Source organism: Paramormyrops kingsleyae, chromosome 3 (genome assembly GCF_048594095.1).
Source record: "Paramormyrops kingsleyae isolate MSU_618 chromosome 3, PKINGS_0.4, whole genome shotgun sequence".
NCBI classification, from domain to species: Eukaryota; Metazoa; Chordata; class Actinopteri; order Osteoglossiformes; family Mormyridae; genus Paramormyrops; species Paramormyrops kingsleyae.
The window spans coordinates 41373904-41386636 of NC_132799.1; positions in this window are offsets into that span (position 1 = coordinate 41373904).

Consider the following 12733-nt stretch of genomic DNA (forward strand, 5'->3'; position numbering starts at 1 on the left):
GAAAATATGGTAGATCTTTCTGGCTCCTTTATGTGTGATGATAACCCTGTAGTCGGGTACACTGCTCTTTCCCCTCCTAGTGATATTAAGGGTGACTCTTGTGAAGGGGTGGATCTCAGTATGTTCCCCTTAGAACGGGCACAACTAGCTTTTGCCCAGAAAGACGACGTTTCGTTATCACGCTGCATCTCTTCTGCTGTAGATCTGTCAGAACTGCCTCAGCATCCGGTAGCTTATTTCTTTGATGGTGATGTACTTATGCGCAAATGGACACCAGCTAACTCTGAGCATGAGTGGAGTTCAGTGTTTCAAGTTGTTGTTCCTAAACCCCTGCGGCAGCATGTGTTGAATATAGCTCATGACCATAGCATGTCTGGTCATCTTGGTGTAAGAAAAACGTACAATCGTCTGTTAAGACACTTCTTTTGGCCCTCCATGAAACGTGATGTATCTCAATACTGTCATTCTTGCCATGTTTGTCAAATTGCTGGAAAGCCTAATCAGGTTATTCCCCCTGCACCTCTGAGGCCTATACCGGTTATGGGTGAGCCTTTCGAGAGAATTCTAATTGATTGTGTTGGTCCATTGCCTAAAACAACGTCTGGATTTCAATACCTCTTGACTTTGATGTGTGCATCAACCAGATACCCTGAAGCTATTCCGTTACGCTCTCTTAAGGCTCCAGCTATAGTGAAAGCCCTTATCAAATTCTGTACTACATTTGGTTTACCAAAATACATCCAGTCAGATCAAGGTTCAAACTTCATGTCCAGGATTTTTAGCAAGGTGATAAAGCAGTTGAGTATCCAGCATCAAGTTTCTAGTGCCTACCATCCGGAGTCACAGGGGGCTTTAGAGAGATTTCATCAAACCTTAAAAACCATGCTTAGAACATATTGTTCAGCCCAGGGCAAAGATTGGGATGAGGGGATCCCCCTCCTACTATTCGCCATCCGTGATACTGTTCAAGAGTCCCTTGGCTTTAGTCCCGCTGAATTAGTATTTGGACATTCTGTCCGTGGTCCTTTAAAGGTACTACAAGAACAGTTTCTGTTCTCAGATCATTCCCAGGCTCCTTCAACAAATATTTTGGATTATGTCAGTAACTTTCGTGCACGCTTACATACTGTCTGTGAATTAGCCAAGTGCTCTTTAGCTTCCTCCCAGTCCCGTATGAAGTCTCGTTTTGACCAGAAGTCAGTACAACGTGCATTTAAACCGGGAGATCAGGTTCTCGTTTTATTGCCGCTACCTGGCTCAGCTCTACAGGCTAAGTTCTCAGGTCCTTATGCCATTGGTTCAAAGTTGAGTGAAACGGATTATGTTGTGAAGACGCCTGATAGAAGAAGAAAGTCTCGTGTGTGCCATATAAATATGCTTAAGCTATATGTGTCCCGTTCCAATGCTGAGACCTGCCCCACCACCACACCAGCCTCTCCAGTAACTACTGCTTCTGTAAGTCTGTCCCCATCAGATTATTCCCCTGAAATTGATGGACTTTGGTTAGGAAATGCCTCTCTTCCATGTGCTCGCCTGCCCAACTCGGACACCCTCTTGGTTCTCCCTTCTAAACTCTCTCACTTGCCAGACTTTGCTCAAAATAGTATTATACAACTTATCGAAAAGTATCCATTACTTTTCTCTGATACTCCCTCCAGGACTACAGTCCTTAAGCATGATATAGATGTTGGTGTTAATGTTCCTGTGAAGCAGAATGCCTATCGAGTTAATCGGACTAAACGAACCATCATGAGGATGGAAACAGAATATCTTGTTCTCCATGGTCTTGCTGCCCCTAGTTGTAGTCCTTGGAGTTCTCCCTGTTTGCTGGTACCCAAGCCAGATGGTACCTTTCGCTTCTGTACGAACTACAGGAAAGTTAATGCTTTAACTAAGGCTGACTCCTTTCCCCTACCCAGGATGGAAGACTGTGTAGACCGAATAGGGCAAGCAAAGTTCGTTACTAAGTTAGACTTGCTGAAAGGTTACTGGCAAGTCCCCCTCACAGAACGTGCATCTCAAATCTCAGCTTTCGTCACCCCAGATTCCTTCCTACAGTATTCTGTTATGGCCTTTGGTTTAAAAAAATGCACCTGCTACATTCCAGCGCTTAATGAGTCGGGTTTTAGCTAATGTTGATAATTGTGAAGCTTACCTGGATGATGTTGTTGTGTATTCAGATAACTGGGAGAGTCATCTCCGTACCCTAGATATTGTGTTTTCGCGTCTCAAAGAAGCTTCTCTTACCCTGAACCTTGCTAAATGTGAGTTTGGCCAGGCTACTGTAGCATACTTGGGTAAACAGGTGGGCCAAGGAATTGTTCGTCCTTTGGACGGCAAAATTGAGGCTATTAGTGCTTTTCCCGTGCCTAAAACAAAAAGAGGGCTACGTCGCTTTCTTGGGATGGCGGGATATTACAGAGGCTTCTGTAGGAACTTTTCAAGCATTGTATCACCTCTCACAAATCTTCTTCGTGACTCTGTGCCTTTTGTGTGGGCTCCTGATTGTCAAGCTGCTTTTGATGCAGTTAAGAGTTTGTTATATAGTGCTCCAGTTCTATCTGCACCGGATTTCACTAAGTCATTCAAGCTTGAAGTAGATGCTAGTGGAACAGGTGCAGGTGCGGTGTTAATTCAAGAAGACACCCTGGGTGTTGACCACCCTGTCTGTTTCTTTTCCAAGAAGTTCAACCGCCATCAGATCAACTACAGCACCATTGAGAAAGAAGCTCTTGCCTTGTTACTAGCCCTTCAATACTTTGAAGTGTACCTTGGATCCAGTTCAGAACCCATCCTAGTGTACACTGACCACAACCCACTTGTTTTTTTGCACCGTATGTCAAATACTAATCAGAGGCTCATGCGTTGGTGTTTGATCTGTCAAGGCTTCAATTTGAAGATAACACATAAGAAAGGGTCTGAAAACATTGTTGCAGATGCACTGTCTCGTTGTGACCTTTAATTGAGTGAAAAGCTATATATAGCTTTTCTCTTAAGGGTGGGGGTGTTACGACCCCCAGGGACAAGTTACTCCCTATAGGGGCGGATGTTTCTGCCGGGGGGGGGGTGTGTCATTCTGTTCCTGGCCCTGCCCACTGTTGCATCACCTTCCCCTCTGCTTTGATTGGCCGGGTTTCCTCCTATCACTTCCTTTATAAGGCCTGTCCAGGCCAAGAAGAAGGAGGCCTCTTGCTTTGTACTTGGCTTGTTATTTGCTATATGATTGATGATTTATTGTGCTTGACCCCTTTTTGCTGTTTGACCATTGATTTCTGCCTAGCCCTTTTCTTTGGATTTGGTTGCTGTGGATTCTGTTTTGTAAACATTTGTAAATTTCTGTACCTATCTGCACCCATTGAGGTTCTCCGTGGGTAGCTAGGGAAGTAGGGAGCACGACGCCATTTTGCTTTGATTAAGTTTTCTCACTGTTTTGGAATTAGTCAGGGAGATAGATTAGTTTTGTGTACCTTTGTTTTCTGTTGTTTTGGTTAGGTAAGTGGTATCTTGTTTAGGTTCCAGTTAGAGGTGTTTTGTTTGTTATTTTGGCCTTGTCGGCTCCTGAAGTGGTTCCCACCATTAATAAACCTACCACAAATACCAAAACAGTGGTCTCACTCCACCTTTTGTTGCGCCTGACCCTAGACCGGGACGTAACAATGGCTATACTCATACTTTATTTTTATGATGGCATTGAGTGTTTCTATGAAATTTGAACTTTGGTAACCATCTTCTAGTCCAGACAATTCAGCCTCAATTTCAGCTAACTGCCTCAACCTGACTCTTTTACTAAATGATTGGTATGAGATGATGTGACTCTCTCATTACCACTTTGATGGACTCTAAAAAAATTTTAATCTGAAACTGCTCCGTGTGATGCCGCGTGTATGGAACCGTCCTCACTATTTTAAGGGGACAGTGGCATTTTACCACAATAATGAATTGTTTTGGTATCTTTCTCCCAAGGTTTTTGTTTGCAGGATCGGCAAGGGTGGAAGCAGATGGGCGCGCACATGTGGAACCTACGTAGAGTCTTTATTTATATTTATTGCCCTTTTATCCCTTGTGGTAGGCTGGTACCCTTATATCCAGAGGGGAATGGTAGCTCCCAATTAGAGGGGCGGGGACAAGGGTTTATAAGATGGTGGAAGGGTTAGTTTTTTTTTTTGGGGCCCAGCTACTTGTGTGCTCTCGGAGTGGGAGGTCCTTAGGTGTGTGGGGACTAGAGGCCACAGTTCAGTCTGGTGTACTTGTTTTTTTTGTTTGATAGTTATTTGTATTAGTTTTCCTTTATTGTTTTCTTTATTTTTTCTCTTGTTTTTGGAGCATTTGATGGGAAAAGCCAAAACATGAGCTGATGCCTAAATAAATCACCAATCCCAAGTTGTTGTTTTGTTGTCTTTGCCCGACCCTGAGACCTCTCAACACCTAACCCCACGACACTCTGTTATCATTGGCAAGCAGAAAACCTGAAATCTAAGCTGATATTTAATTACAAAAGGACTTACAGTAGTATGCAAAAGTTTGGGCACCCCTCGATAAATAACATATTTTGGTAATTTTTTAATGGAAAAGATGTAAACACAGTCTCTGTAGAAAATGGAAAAAATGCACAATATTTGCACCAAACATTGATGCATAGTTACTTTTTATGTCATAAATTGAACAAAGATAAAAACATTATTGTGGCACTCTGCAAAAGTTTGGGCACCCTACATAATCAGTACACCTCCTCTGGCAGATATAGCTTGCAAACACTTTTTATAGCCAGCTAAAAGTCTTTCAATTCTCGTACTTGGGATTTTCTCTCATTCTTCCTTGCAAAAGGCTTCTAGTTCTGTAATATTCTTTGGTCGTCTTGCATGCACAGCTCTTTTAAGGTCTACCCACAAATTTTCAATGATGTTTAAATCAGGGGACTGTGATGGCCATTCCAAAACCTTCAGCTTGTGTCTCATGAGGTAGTCCATGGTGGATTTCGAGGTATGTTTAGGGTCATTGTCCTGCTGTAGACACCATCCTCTTTTCAGCTTCAGCTTTTTTACAGATGGTGTGATATTTGCTTCCAGAATTTGCTGGTATTTAGTGGAATCCATTCTTCTCTCCACCTGTGCAATGTTTCCTGTGCCACTGGCTACAACACAACCCCAAAGCATGATAGATCCACCTCCATGCTTAATAGTTGGCAAGGTGTTCTTTTCATGAAATGCTGCTCCTTTTTTCTCCAAACATGCTGTTGCTGATTGTGGCCAAAGAGTTCTATTTTAACTTAATCAGTCCACAGCACTTGTTTCCAAAACGCATCAGGCTTCTGTAGATGTTCTGTTGCATACTTCTGACGTTGGATTTTATGATGGGGATGCAAATAAGGTTTTCTTCTGCACCACCACTCCTGAGTCTGCTAAATGTTCCTGCAGTTTTTTTTTGCAGTCAAATGGAGGTTTTGATCTGTCTTTCTGACCAGCATATGAGCAGTTCTCTCCAAGAGTTGTCTTGGTCTTCCAGATCTCATCTTGACCTCCACAGTTTCCCTGAACTGCCATCTCTTAATTACACTTCTCACTGTGGAAACTGCAAGCTGATAACGCTTTGCTATCTTCTTGTAGCCTTCTCCTCCATTGTGGGCATCAATAACTTTCATTTTCAGAGTCTTACACAGCTGCTTAGAGGAACCCATGTTTGTTGAGTGTCCACAAGTGTGTGCACAAGGTTTGAAGAGTCAGTGTTTTTGTAAAGCTTTGAAATTGGCACGAGCTGACATTTTCTAATGACAGCTGTTGCCATGCATCAGATCTAATGAGCTGATTAAGGTCTGAAAGCTTGTAAAAAGAATCTGAGACTTTGGAACTCTTAGGGTGCCCAAACTTTTGCAGAGTGCCATAATAATGTTTTTATTTTTTATCTTTGTTCAATTTATGACATAAAAAGTAACTATGCATCAATGTTTGGTGAAAATATTGTGCATTTTTTCCATTTCCTACAGAGACTGTGTTTACATATTTTCCATAAAAAAATGACCAAAATATGTTATTTATCGAGGGGTGCCCAAACTTTTGCATACTACTGTATATGAATTTAATGAAGGGTTAAGTCTCCAACTATGATGGCAAGTATTAATGTTAACATTAATTTTAACAGAAGGAGGGGCGATACTATGATATACTGAACTAACTACATTTGATAATAGTTTAGAGTCAACTAAAAAAAAACAATCCTAGAAAAACTACCATGCATGGGAGACAAAAAAGGATGTTGCATATCTAATGGGTGCTGAAGTCTCCAGATGTCCACTAACTCCAATGATTTCATTAGATTATTGAGAACTGAAACAGATTATATTGATGGGGGTGCTTTTGAAGAAAATGGGTCCATCTGGGGAGCAAGATAGCCATGAAATTGATATTTGATATTGAACATCATATTTAAAAGAACTAAGGGGAAAGTATAGTTTTACGAATAAGTTTGGCAATCCCTCTCACCTTAGAGGAAAAAGTAGATTGATACACTTGTGATACCCGTAATGATTCCAAGCACCTCTGTTCTGTTGGTTTAATTTCCTGTAGTAAAATAATGTCAGATGACTGGGATTTTAAGTGAGAGAATACTTTACCCCACACGGGGGCTACACCCAGATCCCTACAGTTCCAGGAAGTAAAATTGTTTGGATTTCCAACCATAATAAAAGACTCCCCTGAATTTAAAAGATTGGGCAGCAAAAAAAAAATAGCCCGACACATATAAATACAAAACTCTGGCAGTATTTATGACAAAAACCCAAAAAGTCTCCCAAACCTGCAATGAAGAATTAAGTGGCACATACCTCTTACTAAAGAAGGCTGCCAGGTAACAGAGTCTACTGGACTGTACACTTAAGGTTCAACCTATTCCAACAGCAGTGTGTGTTCCCCAAATATACAGAATAAAAACACAAACTGCACCATCAAGAACAATGAAAAAATATGTAATAAAGGGAGGTATAAGAGGCAGCATAAATGGAAACAAATGCAAAAAGAAGAAGAAAATAATAATCACACTGGGCAAACCAGATAAGGAAACAATAAATATGATAATCCAATGAATACTGAATACAAAACAAAAAGTGCATTAGTTTGTATATCCCACCTCCAAGCCCACAAATTTGAAAAGGTAAGTGCTTGACCCATACAAAAATTAAAAAGTGACATGCTTATTTTGGACATGTAAAGCTGTGGCCAAAAGTTTTGAGAATGACACAAATATTGATTTTCATAAAGTCTGCTGCCTAAGTTTTTATGATGGCAATTTGCATATACTCCAGAATGTTATGAAAAGTGATCAGATGAATTGCAAAGTCCCTATTTGCCATGAAAATGAACTTAATCCCAAAAACCCATTTCCCCTGCATTTCAGCCCTGCCACAAAAGGACCTGCTGACATCATTTCAGTGATTCTCTCATTAACACTGGTGACAATGTTGACGAGGACAAGGTTGGAGATCATTCTGTCATGCTGATTGAGTTAGAATGCAGACTGGATGTTTTAAAAGGAGGGTGGTGCTTGAAAAAATTGTCCATCCTCTGTTAACCATGGTTACCTGCAAGGGTTTGTGCAGGAATCCTAGAGTTGAATTTACTACCTTTTTTACTACCTCCACAATATTTTTTACTAATGTAAGAGGAGATTTATTTTCATTGATAAGGATGGAGAAAAATTCAGATGTTTTATTGCAGGAATTGAGCCTTATCTCCAGGTACGCTGTCATGAACAAGGGCTGACAACTTTGAATTCTGCTCTTCAGTTTGCAATGCAGATTGAGAATGCTCATCATGCCAGCCGGGTGTTTTCCACTACAAACCCACTGCAGTGTTTCCCCCAGGTACAGGCCTCGCCTGCTGTATCGCCTTTAACACCAATTCAGCTACCTGAATCTGCCACATCTCTGGGAGTTCGCTCCGCCACTATCAATGATCTTCGGAAAATGCAGAGAACACTGGAGACTCTATCTGAAAAGGTTGAAAAGTTGCACTTAGATGTGCAAAGCCAGTGAAGAGACGCACAATGCAGTTCATCTGACTACAGATCTCGCCAGCGGAGCCTCACTCCTGACAATGGACGAGTCCGCCACCATTATTGCAGTTCAGATAGGACAACTTATGGAGACTATTCTCATGACCGTCACCCAGCTTGTGATGGTTCCTGCAGAGCATTCAGACATGGCAGGGACTGGTATGACAGATGGGATGGCCGCGCACATTCTGGTTCACCTGATCGCCATGCACGTGGCCCCAGTCCATCATCCAGAGACTACACACGGCGTGGTCGCTCTCCTGACCGCTGGGTGGATGGACGACAATCTCAACACACCCCAAGTCCTGGACGTGTATGGTTCCATTCCCCATCATACACCAGCTCTAATAAGGTAAACTACAAGTAGTTGGCAACGAGGGCCAATTGCCAGCTGTGGACTTTCACCAGGCCCACAAGGGTGATATTTCACATACCGACTTCCCCAAAGACAGTTTATCTGAGGTTGATGTGTTAAGTAGATATGTGTCGATTGTAATTGAGGACACTGTAGTACATGCTTTTGTTGACACTGGTGCAGATGTTTCGGTTATTAGTGAAGGGTTCAGGATATTTACACCTACCCTTCGCAGAAAACCGATTCTAAAGCAGTTTATTCCTCTTACTGGTGTCACAGGTGACTCTCTTGATTCTGTGGGTTCGGTCACTGTTAATCTGAATATTGCTCACATTCCTATGACACATACCCTTCAAGTTGTTAGAAACTGTACCAAGCCACTAATTTTGGGCTGGGATTTTTTGGTTTCTAAGGGTGTCATTGTAATCCCTCTTAACATGTCTCTTTTAATAGGTGAAAAGGTGGTTCCGCTGGTTAGCCCAAAACAGTATGTTCCTAAACTGACTGAGGTGACTGTGTCTTCTACAGTTACTATTCCCCCTATGTCAGAGATGGTTATTACTGCTAAATTAGATTAATCTATTAAAGGGCTGGTACCCACTGGCTATGTAGGTGTCTTTGAGCCATACTACAGTACTGAGGCATCTACTGGTTTTGCATGGACTGTAGCAAAAGCTGAACAGGGTTTTACTAATGTCAAAGTGGCTAACCCCAGCACAGAAGAAGTCATGTTGCATGATGGTATGCAGATAGGGACATTTTATGCAACCTCTAGCTGTACAGGAGATGAGTACACTGTAATGGACAGTTCCATTTGCAATGTAAACATGCCAATACCTGTGGTACCTAATGTATATGACTTACAGGATTTTTCCGACACTGACTTGACTAACAGGCAACTGAAAGACGCACTAAATTCATTCTCAGATGTGTTCAGTCAGCACCCACACGACTTTGGACGGACAAACCTGGTTACACACTAAATTACAACTAACTGTGACATTCCCATCTCACAAAGAGCCTATCATACCTCACCTTCCATGAAAGTGGAAATCCATCGGAAGGTGGAAGACCAAAAAGCTAATGATCTGATTGAGGACAGCATGAGCCCCTGGGTCAGCCCAGTGGTTATGATGAAAAAGAAGGACGGTACATACAGATTTTGCATTGATTTCAGAAAACTGAATTCGGTGAACATCACTGATGCACATCCTCTCCCAAGAGTAGATGATAGTTTGGATGCACTGTCTGGCTCCCTGTTTTTCTCCACCATGGACATGTCTAGTGGATACTGGCAAGTCGAAGTAGATCCTGTAGACAGGCCCAAAACAGCTTTTACAACAGGTGATGGAATCTACCAATTTTCATGTCATGCCAATGGGTCTCAAAAACTCACTGCCAACCTTTCAGAGACTAATGGAATTGCTGTAGAGGCTGCTGGGATTGCTGTAGAGGCTGCTGGGATTGCTGTAGAGGCTTCTGGGATTGCTGTACTGTTCGGGAGTGGTGTAGTCGCTGTGTGCACTTGTGTTGTGTTGTGTGCCTGTTGAAGCGGTTGATTTGATTTGAATTATCTGTAAAGTATATTTGAGCGTTTGTGTGCCAGCACGGTTACGTGGGTGGTTGTTGTTGTTTTCATTTTTTACTCTTATTTTTACGTGTGTACTTGTCTGTCCTTGTGAGTGTTACCGACAGCTGCGGGCGCGAGTGGCGTTTCTGTTTGCGTCCTTCGCATCAAACACCCGCGGGTAATATTATCGAACATCGGTAACATTAACTCTAAAAGGTCAGTTGCTCCGGAGCTTTGCTCGGTCGCCGGTCGGGGCCGGGAGGACATTTTCCACTTTTTTTCCCGCTCCGGCAGTAGCCTGCTTTGAGAGGGTTTTTGTGGTTTTTTGGCCTCCCTAGAGCAACTTCGCTTTAGTTTAGCTAAACGTGGTTCAGCAGGAAGTTAATCTCGGGTAAGTAATTGTAAATTTGGTTATTTTAAAAGTTAAATTTAAAGGTTGTTATCGCTGACGCTGCCGGATAATTTATAATAAAGTACCGATTTAACGCAAGTGTTAATTTAGTGTTTTAGTGTACTCGGCACTTTGTTTTAACTATACGTTAATTAGATCAACTAAAAGTTTAAATATTCTCTATTAATATACTGGGCTGGGAGTAAAGGACGGAGACATAGTGAGTTAGGTAATTATGGGGCCAGCTCAGTGTTGTGTTTGCAAGATGTTGTCAGGGTCAGCCTCCCGCTGTGGTCCTTCCGTGCCCCTTCCCCGTTTGACCAGCAGGTGGTGCTGGTCATCCCGTCCATACGTCAGTCCTTGTTTCTCCCCTGTCATTTGTCTGGTCTCGTGGCTCAATGTATTAAGCATGTGCTGTCTGTTTGCCCCTCGGTCCTGAGTTCCCTCTTGTTGTGAGTTCGAATCCCGCCTCCTCTGTTTTTGTATTTAGCTCCCTGGTGTTTTCCTTTATGCTTAATTATTCCTGGTGTTTGCTTTGTAATTGGTTTTGGTTTTGTTTCTTGTTCCCCTGCTTCTGTTATTACCTACGTACCTTCCGTGTGTTATATGCTTCCTTGGTTAGTGTTTAGTTTCCCTGATTGTTAGTGTCTGAGTTAATTGGTTTCACCTGTGTCCTGTTTCCCTAGTCTTTGTTAATCAGCCTCACCTGCCCTGTGTTAGTCATTACCCCCGTAGTATATTTAGTTCCTGCCTTTGTTCTGTTCCCCGCTGGTTCATCGCGTCGTGTTGTGTCTCATGTCTAAGCTCGTGTCTCTGAGGTCTACGCTCGTCTATGGTTTGTCTACGTCATCTATGCCCTTGTCTAGTCTTGTCTCTGGTTTTACTTTAGTGTCGTGCTAGTTAGTTTTCCTTGTGTGTTATTTAGTTTAGTTAATTCCTCCCTGTTTTAGTTTTGACCCCTCGTGGTCTTTTTGGTTTTGTTGTGTTTTCTGTTTTGTTTAATAAACCCTGTTTTGTTTGCTGGAGCCGCAAGTGGGTCGTCCGCCCCTTCTTTGTGCACCATGCCCCGTTCCCGTGCCGTCCAGAACCATGACAGATGTTTGCCCTTCTGGATGCTTGCGTCCAGTCGGACTTCGTCTGCGAGCGATGTGGGTTAGTTGACTCACTCATGGTCCAGGTTCGTGACCTAGAGGAGCGACTGGCTCTCATCCAGCATAGCAATGAGTTAAAGGAGAGAGTTAATACGCCTTCTAGGGAGACTATGTGTACGTCACAAGCGGGGAGGGGGGAGAATGATGAACAGGTAGGTCGAGAGAGCTGGGTGAACGTAGGTCGTAGACGTAGAAAAGGGCGTACACAGTTCACAGAGGCGGCATCACCTGAAGTAACGGTTTCTAACCGCTTTCAAGTGCTTCCAGCTTTAGAGCCGGAAGAGACTGGGGAGGCAGGTGGGCCCTTGGGCACCAAGGAGCCACCTAACCCCAGTAGGAGGGAGGTTGTGGTAGTAGGGGATTCAATTATAAGAGGTGTAGATAGAGGGTCCCGTACGGTGTCTTGCCTGCCTGGTGCCCAGGTAGGGGACCTTCCAGATCAAGTGGACAGGCTTTTGGCCCCAGCCGGGGTGGATCCAGTGGTCGTGGTGCATGTTGGCACCAATGACATAAGAAAGGGCAGAAGGGCTGTTCTGCCGGATAAATTTATAGAAGTCGCGGATAAGCTTAGAAGCAGAACATCCACGGTGGTATTCTCTGGAATACTTCCCGTGCCACGTGCAAGTCAGGCAAAATTAGCTGAGATAAGGGGATTAAATGCGTGGCTAAAATGGTGGTGTAGGAAAGAGGGGTTCAGGTTTATGGGGCACTGGAAGACCTTCTGGAAAAGGTGGGACCTGTTCAAGCCGGACGGGTTGCATCTGAACCATAGGGGAACCAGTGTATTGGGGAGGCGTATGTGCAGAATAGTTGAGGAATGTTTAAACTAGGGACTGGGGGGGCAGGGAGGTCAGTTAAGAATTTATGTGGGGAGAGACGGAAAGCCCAAATAAATATTAAAAGTAGACACTGTAAAAGGCCTACCATTAGTGGTCTGTATTTGAATGCTAGGAGTATTAGAAACAAAATTAATGACTTAGAGGCTTTAATTTCTTCAGACAATTATGACATTATAGGAATAACTGAAACATGGATGAGTGACAATGATGGTGATGAATATAATATGGATGGTTATACGTTGTTCCGTAGAGACCGGATAGGCAAGAAGGGAGGTGGTGTTGCAGTATGCGTAAAAGAATACTTGCAGGCAAGGGATCTCACGGATAAAAATAAAAATTCAGAAGCTGTATGGATCAAACTTGATGCTAAAGATTCAAATGGCC